This window comes from Lactuca serriola, chromosome 9 (genome assembly GCF_051521515.1).
Source record: "Lactuca serriola cultivar US96UC23 chromosome 9, Lser_US96UC23_V15, whole genome shotgun sequence".
Taxonomy (NCBI): Eukaryota; Viridiplantae; Streptophyta; class Magnoliopsida; order Asterales; family Asteraceae; genus Lactuca; species Lactuca serriola.
In genome coordinates, this window is record NC_136416.1 from 158,315,485 (window position 1) to 158,328,221 (window position 12,737).

A 12,737-nucleotide genomic window follows, 5' to 3' on the forward strand; every position below is an offset into this window, starting at 1 on the left:
AGTTTTTCCGCAAAGTTTTAAAATAAAAGAAATTTTTTTTATTTTATTTATTTTAAAATATCCTTACAATGGCATTTGAGGAAAAATTGTTGCTTATATGATTCCATTAAGAGCAAGAGTGGAAATATGAAATTGATTCTTTCATTTGTGGTAATGTCTAAATTTACCAAATAAGGAAAGATTCTCATCACCCAAGTTTCAAGTGGACCGGAACTTGGAATCATGCAAGTTGTATAGCATGATGAATGAGAACTTTCAAGTTTCGGAAAATTAAGACTAACTACTTGTTCACATGGATGTGTGAGTCAAGTAAAGGACTTAGGGATCGAGTACACATTCTTGTGCACTGATTGAGTCCACCACAAAAGATCGATAAGAAGAATCAAATAAGGCAGAAGGATAAAAGTTTCTCAAATCTGAAAAGATGGGAGAGTACTTTAGTATCAGTTTTTGTGATCATCTTAATGATTAAGAAACCATATCAAAATTAGTTCTCTAAGGAAATCTTAGTGCATTCTTATGACTAAGAAGAGGAACTTGAATTGTTGAAATGGTTAAATCAAGAAGATGAGTCATACTTCGTTCCAATACAAGTCTTAGAGTCATACTCCAAGATTGTCATTTGAGTGACATGTCTCAAAAGAAGGTTTAAAACACTGTCAAATGTAAGAGTAAAAGTTTTCTACTCTTGTACATTTGAAATTGGTAAGTTGTGATGTTTTGGATAAAACAAAGACCAACTTAGGCCAATTGTGTGAAGTGTTTGTCTTGATTAGAATCCACACTATATCTTGGATATTTGACAAGGCAGTCTTATATGTCAAGAGGACAGTGGGAGTCTTAAAGGTCTTGAAAGTCTCAAGAACTAATCAAGAATAAAACCTGAAGTTCTTCACTAGCACACGACTTGAGGTTTATAACCTATCGTGTTGACATATCTGTGCCCATTCCAGTTAAAGTTAGCTTTGCATATGAGTTCTTAGAGTTCTCAGTTTGTTGCATAACAACTTGGAAGCAATGGCAGGCCCTTGAGCTGCCAGGTGGCAAGAAGTTAAGATTGAGTTCAATCCATATGGTTTTGGATTTGTCATTATCTTTGTCTTGTGACTATGATTTTGACAATTCACATGGATAAGAACACATACACCATTAAATCTAAGTGTCATAAGGTTTCTCTCCGATTCATGAAAATGATGGTGAGGAAACACTTTCACTAAGTAGATTTTAGCTAGATAGTAATTGTGATATATGCCTTCTCAAAGTCGTTAGTGGAGCGCGTGTGGTTAACCGGCACACTAACATGGACTTGTGAGAAGTGGCAAAAAGGTCTAACCATTATGATTACGGCATACCTCTTCATAATTGTTTAGACTCACAAGTGTGCTATCTAAGGGAAGGTGTATGATTTTGATAAAGTCTTATCAAAACAATCTAGTATCAGAAATCTGAACTTTGGTAAGAAAGTCAGCTGATTTCTGAGTACATGTCAAAGCTAGTGGGAGCATAAGTGTTATGCTAATAATCATCATGATAGTGGGAGCATGATAATTATGTTAAGTATTGCAAGCTAGCAATGTTAATTATAGAAAACAAAAGTTTCAATTGGGAAAAAGTTGTTTTGCTATAATTAAGGGAGAGGAAATTATGCTTCATCTCAAATCTATAAGCTTAGATCGTGAGGTTTTAATCATTTAGTCAAGGATATATATATATGAATTTCATGTTGGAATGGCTCAACATAAGGAAATTCTATATATGGGTCCATTATTTGCGTTCTAAAATTCGATTATGATTACGGCATCCCTTTTCATAATCTGAATTATGAGAACTTGACAAATTGAAATGGACATATTATAGCAAAAGACTAGTTTAGTCTTTATGTGAGACATCATGAATCGTGTCCCATATGCTTCGGATATAGGATCGATTACATGTGCTATATTCATCCGTTCTAAAATTTTCCAAATGCCTGGGGCATTAAGAAGGGAAAAGGTTTAGAACTGGATATGACTAAAAGGATTAAACAATTGTCGAGGACAATCTAAGGTTTACCAAAGATTGGTTACTCAAGGACAATTGGAAGTATAGTGATAATTCTGGAAGGACCATATTGACATAATCTGTAAGGAGGCAACTCTTGTTCAGAAGTGATAGTCAAAATGGAATCTGGAAATGTTTCAAAGTTAGAATTTTCACTCTGTGTAAGATTAAGGAAACTTAATGCAAGAAGGATGTTTTCCAAGGAGCTGATCTCCTTTGGAATACTCTGTAATGATTGTTGCCAAGTCTTTATGACTTTGTGCATAATCATTACAAGAGGATCAATGCATATAAGTTTAGAATCTAACAGATTCCAGTAAATGGCATGAATTTGGAATTCTTGCATTTGCAGTAAGGATTTGGGAGTGTGAAAAGAGAATCATTGAAGTTATGTTCAATGGATCTAGTTCACAAAGTAAAGATCATAGACAAACATAGTATGCATACTTAGTGTGTGGCATGACTAGTGTTTTGAAAAAAAACATAGTGTACATGCTTGGAGCATGGGACAACTATTGTTTTAAATTCAAGAATAAAGTTGATAGCTGAAACAGTATACAATGGATAATGTGTAATCATATGGTGATAAATAAAAGGTGTTTTATTTATATTCATAAGTTCTGAAACCATATTGGATTCTATTATTATTGTGTTTCACTTTGCATGTTTTGACTTCCCGAATAAACTGGGTTATTCTTCTGGAATGACTAAGTTATTCAAACTATCCACAGTCGGTCATATGTTGGAAGTAGATATGAATTAAGACTGTCATGATGGGTTGTAGAGGTCTAAGGTGTTGGACAAGGCTACATCAATCATGAGTGCTCATAAGTTCTGAGTATTGGATTCAACCCGCGCTCATTGGAATCACTTCATGGATTTTATCACGAGTGATCATGAGACGATAATATCTTATATTCTTTAAACCTAGAGATATGAGTTGTTACTATGAGTTGATAGTACATTGATTGCACGAAACCGCATTTGGTAACTCTGTGCTATAAAACGTGCCTTTGTGTATGATTCAACAAGTAGTAGAACAAGCCATATGAGTCGAAGTTTATCCATTCCTTTTACCTTCGGGATAAAAGCGATATCTGTGGGCCCCTCGATGATTTGATGATGACAAATGGAAGTGCTCGGCCGGGCCAGGACTGATTTGATTTGTTCAATTAGTCAGTCGTCATAAATCGGAAATCGGGAAACAACAAATGGACAGAGAGAATGATTATAATCCATGTCTCAGTCCATATGATATCTAGAATGGAGGAATATATGATCCCTTATCTAATGGACAAGTCACTGACAAAGGTCAGAGTTCATCTACAAGGTCAGAGTTCGACAGAAGCTTTTGAGAGCTACGATTGCCAGTTGGTTCCTGAAGTCATACGCAATAATAGTTTTAGACTTATCCAAGTGGGAGACTGTTGGATTAATGTCTAAGTCCATAACTATATTTGGTAAGACTTGACCCGACCCGGCATGGTCCATTTGGGTTGCATACCATCATGCACTTGAATGAGAGAAATAAGACACTTATGGTTATTAATATATTATAAGTTCTAGTATATTAATAATAAGAATAATAAGATTATTTAATTAGTATTGATCAAGAATTAATCTAGGATTAATTAAGTGATCAAAAGAAGACTAATTAAATATATGGGTTGATTGTGTAAATCATCCATACTTGTATAGTGGGCTAATGCTCCATGGATAATCAAGTTGGGCTAAAACCCATAGGATGGTCCATGGATGCTCCATGGTGTATTTGTACCCATGGATCATGGAAATGAAAGGCCATGTCAATTAGGGTTTACATGGTGTAACCCTAACTATATAAGCATCTTATTCTTGACCAAAATCGGCCACTAGTAGTATTCTAGAGAGGGCTAGCCGATTTCATGAGTTGTAAGAATTCTCTCAAGCTATTCTAAGTGTTTGATGATTGTGATTCCATTTGAGGTGTCACACTTGGGGCACTAGGCACTCTAGCTTCATGAAGACTTTCTTCTCCAAAGAGGTATGTATTCTATCTTGCTATAGTCATTGTTTTGTATGCTAGATTAGGATAATACCTTGGAAGTTCTTATTTGCATGTATAATAGAGAAAACATAGATCCAAGGTATTTAGGGTTGCATGTACACTTAGGAAGTGTTAGAATGCTCAAAACCCAACAGTTTGATGAAGAAGAAGAATCCAGTGGCTCTCATCATTCAACTTCAAAGCCCAAATAGAAGAAGAAAAAGAAGAAGAATGATGTCACTAGGAAGGAATTCTTGAGTTTACAAGCAAAGGTTGATCAAATCCTTGCTGCGGTCAAGCCAACTCAACCACAACCAGAAGATATCCCTGGACCGCAATCATTGATCGAACAGATTGAACGCCTGGAAACTCGTGAGAGATTGGTTGCTGAGTGTATCTCACTCAAGGTTGAAATGGGAATCTGGTCCCTTGACAATAATCGACAAGCAGATCGTAAAGACTTCATGGCTGCTGCGGAATGCCTCATCTCTGAGGTGACCGTAATCAAGAAAGATCTTCAAGCAGCTGTTGCGGATTAAGCCTCCCACTCTCAAAAGCCGATTGCTAAGACTCACACTGCCTATGAGTCCACAATCTCAGTCCTTCAAGCTACAATCAACCGCCTGTAGAGATCCTTGTCCACAAATTTCCATGGTCCCAAAATCCTTCATCCCACCAAGGAAATTCACAAGCTACTCTTTAACCCCACCATCCCCAACAATCAACTGACTGAAGCCCTCAAAGCTCAATTCGAAGAAGTTTTTGCCAAAGTTGATGGCTTTCAACAATGGCTTGCGGAGGCTCCTGGTCTGAACTCCTCAAGAGGGGGAAGTGAAGAAGAAGCCCATCACTTCAATCACTCCATCTCACAACATCAAACTCCCCCCATCTCTACAGAAAAGATTCCTTCACCACAACCATCTCATCATACTCCACCTCATAACTCTCCACCGCAAGAGGAAAACACTCCTGAGAAACCAGAGGCTCCCCTTCACTTCAAAAATCTTGCGGAGCACATGTCTTCTCCTAGCTCAAATGACTCACCTGCCACCACCCAAAGGAAAAAAGATTGGAAGACAGCCAAACTTGCTGAAGAAGTATGGAGAGAATGCGGTTTTGATACCATCATGGATGAGTCCTTGATAAATTCTTGGATCAATCCTCACCGTAGACTGCTTGATGATGATTACACTCCTCACCTTACCTATGCGGAACCCCCTTCAGATGGCTACTGGTATGTCCCAATCTCTCCAAATGCAGATACTTCACTGTATTTGAGTATTTCGACCGCAGCCTTCCAAACTCCAAAAGACTGCCAATGGAATTTGAGATACTTAGTTTGTTTTATGCTAAGCATGCCTCTCCCATTGAGAATATATGGTCTAACGATAGACCATCCGCAGTCAAGAACTACAAAATCAGGAAGTTCATGAAGGCTGACTTCATCCAATACTCTTTGACTAGAAGGGAACATGACTATGTCCGCACCCAGACTGACTTCCCTTGCATTAGTCCGGAAGAAGTCTTTATCATTGTAAAGGTGTTCCAACACAATTCGGAGAAGCACCCGAAGATGAAGATTGCACTTGAAAGGGCTAATACTTTCTTGAAGGAAACAATCTGTGATTTTGCTAAAATCGACGCAGACATCTACCCCACCATTGACAAGAAATTTGATCTGCCACCACTTGACCCCGCACCAATGCCTACCGAAGGCTATGAAGAAAGATCCTTAGGTGCAACCAACTACCCTGAACTTGGAGTCATTTTCAAAAAGAAGGCCGATAATGTCAAATACTTCATTCCTATGACTGCCATGCATCGCTTCACTAGGAAGCAACTTGACATTTGCCGAAACGCAGTGGAAAAATCAAAGCACACAACTGCAGAAGTCAAGTTCGAGATCTTAAGAAGAATCATATGGTTGGAGAACATCGGGAAGTTTTGGTGGATCCTGATCAAGTTTCTTAAACTTGATAGCTGATCAAAAGTTAAAAAGGTCACTTAGGGGGAAATTGTTGAATCATAAAAAGTGACCCTCTTGAACTTCAGCTACCGCAGCCGACAAACACCCGCAGTCAAGTTTCTTCATCAGCAATCGCTACCGCAGTCTCTTTACTAAATTACTTTACTTGTCTTTTTGTAATACTTTCTATTGTCCAGTATGCCTTGTATGGCTACTCTTAGAGATGTAATCTAGTGTACTTCATGAGTCTCTATAAATAGAGCTCATCCTCTTGTATCCAAATTACACACGCATCTAATCCTGAATTGCAATCTCTGAAGTTATCTTTTCTACCTCTCTTACTCACTCTTCTTACTCTCATAATCGATTACAATCTCTCCTCAGAGCAAGTCTTTTGAGACTTAATCACTAAGTTTGATCTCACTTATTAACTTGGATTGAATGCATTCCTCGTTATGAATCAACTTAAGTGTATACTTGATATAACAATTGTTGTCATTTCCATTTCTTTACTTTTCGCAACTAACTATCTAACCATCTAACTCTAAATATTATTGTTGAGCTTTTAGATCCTTCGAGATTAACTATTCCGCAATATACTTGTTCTAACGTTTGTTCAAGTGTGTCTCAAAGTTTTTCTCTCAACAGACTTTGACTTGACTTTGACTTTGACTTGACCAGAGTTGACCTTATGGGTTATGAGTATGGAATGATATTTAAGGGGTTGTTTTGGTTCAGGGAGTGAGTAGAGCTGATTCTGGGCAGAGACATTTCAGCTATCATCCAGAGACGTTTTAGCTATCATCCGACAGTGAGGTGAGTTTCCTCCTAGTTTGAACGGGTCAAAGGCACCAAGGCCGACCCGTATATGTTATGTGTATTGATTAGTAGTTGAGTGTGGGCAGGGCCTGTATCTCATAGATAGCTGAGTGTGGGCGAGACCCATATCTCATAGCATTATTTGAGAATGGATATATGACTGATTGATAGATTTTGATTATACTTGTTGTCTGTGTAATACTTGTATGTATGCTTAGTAGCTGAGTGTGGGCGGGCCCATATCTCATAGTTAGCCAATTGTTGGCAGGGCCCGTATCTCGTAGTTAGTGGAGTGTGGGTGGGGGTTGTATCTTCTAGTTAGTCGAGTGTGGGCGGGGCCCGTATCTCGTAGTCAGCGGAGTTGGGCGAGGTCTGTATCTCCTAGTTAGCTGAGTCTGGGTGGGGCCGATATCTCCTTGAGTGTGGGCGGGGCCTGTATCTCCTAGTAGCATGATTATGTGTGTGGTATGTGGTAGTTAGGGTAGACTCACTAAGCTTTGTGCTTACAATTTTCAGTTTTGGTTTTAGGTACTTCTGGTAGCAAAGGGAAGAGCTCAGGATGACTGCAGTGCACACACCATTTGTTAGCCTGAGATGTTTTTAATCTGATGTGTTGATATAAGTTTTGATGAGATACTCTGATTTGATACTTTGAGTTATGTTTTTGGATGGAATGATTTTGATAGATATGGTTATTTTAATAAATAAAAATGAAATTTTTGGTCATGATTTTTGGGATGTTACAAGTTGGTATCAGAGCCTTGGTTTAAGGGATTCGGGCACACTCTCGGGTGTTTGAACTCAAACTGAGGACTTGGTATAAATTTTTTTCAAAAGAAAACCATTTTATAAAAAGGATTTTGAAAAGAGAAAAGGGTGTGGTGCATGCAATCAACCGAGCTCAAGTAAGTTCTCCCAAATTACCCATACAAGTTTGTTATGTTATGATTATGAGAACTGCATGCTAGATTAGGGCTAAGGATCTAGGAATGGTGCCTTGTATGCATGTTATATGTGTGAGAACTACATGCTTGTTTAGGGCTAAGGATCTAGGAAGGATGCCATATATGCCTGTTGTATGAGCTTTTTGAACTGTATGCTAGTACTGATTAGTCAGTAATATGATGGCCTGAGTAGGATATGCTTGATTATTGTTACTCAATGCTTGAATGCTGCTTGCTTTGTTGTAACATCCCAATTTTGGAGGCCAAAAATTTCATTTTTAATTAAGTAACTTACAAAATAATTTACCCAAAACATTGCCAATGTCATATCAATTTATAAACCATAACAATGTGTCTCAAAACCATATCATCAATAGTAATGAAACCAGAGTACAATCACAGAAAAACTCAATGCGAAAATCATGTGTGTGTGTAATGCGCTGCTACACCGCCGACTCCTTCCCCTTGGATGAAGAGGTACCTGAAACCAAAATTGAAACTGTAAGCACAAAGCTTAGTGAGTTCCCCCATCATACCACATACCATACAATCATACATGCTGCCGGGGAATTATGGGGTGCCCAACCTACACATGTCAAGCCATTATGGGGTGTTGACTACCCGTGTCAAGCCATTCTGGGGTGCTGACTACCCATGTCAGGCCATTTTAGGGTGCCTGCCTACCCTTCGGTCTATCTCACCCGGTCACGGGGACTATTTCACCCCTACTACTATCACATAATAACCTATCATAAACATGTTGTCAGACATATCTGGGGTGTCCGACCTACCCTTCGGTCCTAACAACCGATCGGGGGACTATTCCCCTCCTACTACCACTATCACATAGAACATAGCAGACTGGCACACAAAACATATCAAGTAATAGCAAACCATACAATTATCACAAGGACAATTATCTCAACTTTAATCACTACTAGTGAGTCGGCCTTGGTGCCTTAGACCCACTTATACGGGAAGGTAACTCACCTCAATGTCGCGTAGTGTCTGAACTGTCCCCGACGCGAAAAACGACTTTCCTCGACTCCTCAATCCCTACACGAAAACTCTTCTAAGTTATCAATTCGTACTCACAACCCTTACAAGGGTTAACTCAAATCCAGGTCAAAGTCAACCTCCAGTTGACTTGACTCGCCGAGTTGGTCTACCAACTCGTCGAGTGCCTATTCCTCCAAAATGATTCAACCCCCGACTCCACCCGTCGAGTCTAGCAACAACTCGACGGGTTCTCCTTCAACCATAATATCGAGACCATCTTCAACCGACTCGCTGAGTTCACCCTTGACTCGTCGATTTCATCCCCCTCATAAGAATATGTTCAGTCTATGACTCACCGAGTTGTATGAACAACTCGTCGAGTCCATCTTCATGGGTTGGGAGATTGCCTTGGACTCGCCGAGTTTGCTCATACACTCATCGAGTCCCGTGATTTCCAGGTCTATGATCATGTCCATCTTTGTTGAGCCCCCTTCTAGACTCAACCAGACTCCTCAAAACAACGAAGGTCGGGGAACCATTACCCGACTCGCTGAGTCTCAAGAACAACTTGTCGAGTCCACTAAGTCCATGTCGATAAACTCGATTTCGGTTGAGCTCATCTCATCCAAAGGGTAGATCTGACCTCTTAGGCTCGATACAACACGTAAAGTCACGAACTTTACGTCCATGCATGGGTCTTTAAGCTCAAAAGGACCAAAAATTAGACCTACAAGATGCATGGGGCTCTCATGGCCATAGAGTTGGCACCTTTATGCCATTAGACCCTTCAAAAGTCCAAGATCTAAAGCCATAACTCCACATTACACCCTAGAACCCGAAAATGGTATAAAATGCCCTAAAGATACCAAAATCCAAGCCCTAAAGTTGATTAAACGCATGGAAAGTCAAGATTGAAGCCTTTTAACTTAATGAGCTGGATATGAAACACAATCTCTGGATCTTCTAGCTTCAACTATAACTCCCAAGCTCTTTTCTTCTTCTCAAGCTTCATAACCACCAAAAATGCACAAAAATGGCTTAAGAGCACTCAAACAAGACTAGGGTTTCAGTTTAAGGTCTTCTGGAAGTATGAGGGGCGATGGGGGCTGATATGGGAGGAGATAAGTTGTTTAAATAGGGTGCAAACCCTCAAATTTAGGGTTTCACTCAGAAAACTCCTACTCGCCGAATCGGTCTCCCGACTCGTCCAGTATGTCACTTAAACCCCCGATGAAAGACCAGTCTACTCGACGAGTTGAGCCTCCAACTCGTCGAGTCCCAGAGTAAAGCATGAAGTTTTCTCGAATTAAATACGTATCAGGAATCGGGTGTTACAAATCCACCCCAGTTATTTTAGACTTCTTCCTCGAAGTCTGCTGCTGAGTCCTGGAAGAGCTTGGTGTAGTGCTCCCTCATCTCGTCCTTCGGCTCCCAGGTCCATTCCGAGCCCTTGCGGTGCTGCCACTGCACCTTTACTAGCTCTACCCTCTTGTTCCTCAGATCCTTTGACTTCTGGTCAAGGATCGCCATAGGCCGCTCGATGTAGTTCAGACTGTCGTCTATGTGAATATCCTCCAAGGGCACCACAACCGAGTCGTCCACCAGGAACTTCAACAACTGGGAGACGTGGAACGTACTATGAATCTGATTGAGTTCGGTCGGCAGGTTCAGTCGATATGCCACCTTACCCACCCGGGTCACAACCCTGAAAGGTCCAATATACTTGGGGAACAACTTGCCCCTCTTCCTGAATCGAATGACGCCCTTCCAAGGCGACACTTTCAGGAGTACCATATCCCCGACCTGGAACTCTAGGTCCGATCGAAGCTTGTCGGCATAACTTTTCTTTTGACTCTGAGCAGTCTGAAGCCTGCTCCGAACCTGTTGGATCCTCTCCGTAGTCTTGAGTACCACTTCGGTACTCCCCATGACCCTTTGACCGACCTCACCCCAGCATATCGGGGTCCTGCACTTCCTTCCATACAACATCTCGAAAGGAGGACAGTTAGTACTTGCATGATAGTTGTTATTACAGGAGAACTCAGCCAAGGGAAGGTAAGTATCCCAACTACCTCCAAAGTCTAAAACACACACCCGCGGCATGTCCTCCAGAGTCTGGATGGTCCGGTCACTCTGACCATCCGTCTGCGGGTGAAAAGCAGTGTTGAAGTGTAGACGAGTACCCAACTCTTCATGAAACTTCTTCTAGAATCTGGAAGTAAATCGCACGTCTCGGTCTGAAATCACTGAGGTTGGCACTCCGTGCCGAGCTACTACCTCTCGAATGTATATATCGGCCAACTTCTTAGCCGAGATGCTCTCCTGGATCGGTATGAAATGGGTACTCTTCTTCAACCGATCCATGATGACCCAAATCGAATCCACTCCCCGTGCAGTCCTGGGAAGCTTTGTGATGAAGTCCATAGTAATATCTTCCCATTTCCACACGGGAATGTCCAACGGTTGCGTCTTTCAGTGAGGCCTATGGTGCTCGGCCTTGACCTTTTTGCAGGTCAAGCACCTCTTGATGTACTAGGCGACGTCCCGTTTCATGTAGTGTGACATCCCCAAAATCTCGGCCAGAAAAGACCGATTTCATTTATGCTTTTTAAAACATTTTCAGGGTAAATCCATTTGATTTTTAAAAGAGATGTGGAATTTGTTCCCAAAAACAAAACATGATAAGATAGATATTTATCAAAACATTTCATATAGAAATATGATTTCATTTCATAATCAAAAGTCGGGATGTCATGTTCCGATACAGATCACAAAGCATAAACGATTACATTACAAGTCATTCAACAAATATATACATATGCAGACTTGTAAACAAAAATGACTTGATGATTCGCCCATCTTAAGCTCTTGCGCCACTTCCTGTAATACAATTAAACTGAGTGGGTCAGGCTTGGGAGCCTGGTGAGCATATAGGGTTTTCAAACCCACAATAATTATATTTAATTTCATCAATCAACAATAAACCCGATTACCCATTCCCGTTATCCTCACCTTACGTTCCTAAAAATAATGTCTATTATAAGGAACTTATTTCAGGATTTTCATCGGGACGGACATTACTGCAGAGGGGCTTCCTCAACAATAAGTGTCCTAAAGGCAACCATGTGGGGGATAGAGTACACCGGTGAACACGTCGTTCACAACACCTACAGGTAATGAGCCTGCTAGTGTTCCACAGGACAGTCTAGAATAGTCTATGGTCGTCATCCATACTCTGCTGAATGACTAGAATAACACCAATAACACCGAGGCCTCTCATCTGTTTATTACACACCAATTATCTACCCATGTTCTACCCAACATATTAGTAGATAAAAATATACATTTTTATACACTGTTTAAAAACCTGTATAGCATGCTTTAATCAATACATATTCCACATAACAGATGAGGCATACACACATAACACGTATTTCATAGAGAATATACATTTACACATATAACCACAAAATATATACACGTAGCACGTATTTTATATTAAATACTTCATAATATTGCGTTGGAGAGAAAATAACTACACACTCACTTGATCAGAAGATGATCCGACAGTACTACGACTTATAGAAGTAGCGTCTCTCCGTAGATCTGGAAGATCTTCACAAAAACCGGCTCCTCGCGGGCAGGGCTTCGGCTCGGGAATAACGCTCTTCGGGATTCTCGGGGCTTCGGATCTCGCTTCAGGGCTCGGGAATAATACCGGGGCTTCGGGGTATAAATGGCACGCAAATTGAGGCAAAAGATGAGAGAAGACGATGAATTTGTAAAAGAAGACTCGGCTGCTTCGGACCTCCTTTTATAGGTGCTGAACCCTCGCACGTACGCGGGGCGTACGAGGCTACGCGGGGCGTACGCCTCGGTGGTCGTCAGCGCTTACGTCGTCGGGCCCTCTACGTCATTGCTTACGACTTCGGACTACTCGAGT